We start from the raw sequence: 1,660 nt of genomic DNA, 5'->3' as shown, positions 1-1,660 counted from the left end.
GTTTGATTCTCAGCACCATATAAAAATAAATAAAATAATGTGTTCATCTACAACTAAAAAATTACAAAACATTTTTGACACCCGACTTATTATAATGAGGGCACATGCTTGTGATTCCAGTGATTGGGAAGGGTGGGGCAGGCAAATGGCAAAAAATATTGAGGCCAGTCTCAGAGACATAGTGAGACCCTCTATCAAAATAAAATATGAGGGTTGGGCAAATACCCCTGGGTTTATCCCCAGGAAAAAAAAAAAAAAAAAAAAAGAATTTGAACACCTGGTTCTCAAACACTTTCTTCCCCAAAACACCAAGAGCAATTATGGGAAACTTCTTTATCAAGGCTAGTTCCCCAGCACGTGGGGTTGAGTTCCTTGGCCTCCTCTCCAGAGAGCCTGTTTGCCACCGGTGTGTGCCTTCGAATCCACCTTCCTTGGATATGAAGAAACTGGCCACCTCCTCCACATCCTTGTTTCAAGCATGTGTTTTGCCCCAGGAGTTCCGGCATTCCACTGGGGTCCATGATTCAGTGCCATGGTGTCTCTTCGCGGCAGTCGCTTTTAGCTGTCACAGACGGTCTGACCCAGGTCTGTGCTACAGCAGATCACCACCAATCCTCGGCCCTCTTCGTTCTGTTGCACTTCCACAGCAAAACACCAACTCACTGCGCACTTCCAGCTGAATGCTGGCAGCAGGTGAACTCTGACCTGTTTTTTTGGGGGGTGGTGGTGGTGGAGGTACTGGGGATTGAACTCAGGGGCACTCGACCCCTGAGCCACATCCCCAGACCTTTTTTATTTTTTGTTTAGAGACGGAGTCTCACTGAGTTGCTTAGCGCCTCGCCGTTGCTGAGGCTGGTTTTGAACTCGCCATCCTCCTGCTTCAGCCTCCCAAGCCGGTGGTCTCACAGGCGTGAGCCACCGCACCTGGCGACGGGTCTGGTTTTACCCAAACAAAAGGTCCCCAAATCTCCAGCAAGCTCACAGCGTCTGCAACAGACCCAACACGAGGACCCTGGCGGTCTGTCCTCCCAGCAGGACCTTTCAGGGGTCACCTCCAGTTAGTTGTATCAGCTGGTCTTTTCCTTCCTTCCTTCCCAGCACAGGGGTCTCGCTCTGTTGCTCGGGTGCCAAAGTCCTGTCCTCAAGCGACCCTCCAGCCTCTGCCGGGACGACAAGCCAGCCTTCCGAACGGGACGGGTTCTCGGAGCGGAGCGACGGGCGACTGCGGGGCAGCCTGGGGCCTGGAGGACGAGGAAGTTATCCTAGGGCGGAGGAGGCGCCTCTGGGGCGACGTGAGGACGCTCGAGCTCCGGGGCCTAGGACTGGCGGCTGCAGGGAGACAGGAGTGAGAAGCAGGGCCCGATGGGGACCAGGGGAACGCGCGGAGCCCTCCCAGAACCGCTAACCCCCGACGTGTCGCTAGGCGCGGTGCCTACTCTTCACGCCCGACGACTGCCGCGAGAGCCGCTGACGTCTCGGGAGCGGGTGGCGCCTCGCGCGTCACTCTTGGCGCCGTCGCGGGAGTGTGACGTCACAGGCCGACCCGCCGGCCGGCCCTGGGTGTCGGGAGCGCCGGCCTTAGTGGCGCATGTCCGGAACGCGCTCGGGGTGAGACCCGCTGCCCGACGCCGTAGGCTGCTCACGCCAGTGCTCCCTCGGA

This window comes from Ictidomys tridecemlineatus, chromosome 11 (assembly GCF_052094955.1).
Source record: "Ictidomys tridecemlineatus isolate mIctTri1 chromosome 11, mIctTri1.hap1, whole genome shotgun sequence".
Classification (NCBI taxonomy): domain Eukaryota; kingdom Metazoa; phylum Chordata; class Mammalia; order Rodentia; family Sciuridae; genus Ictidomys; species Ictidomys tridecemlineatus.
Note: the sequence above shows the minus strand (reverse complement) of the source record.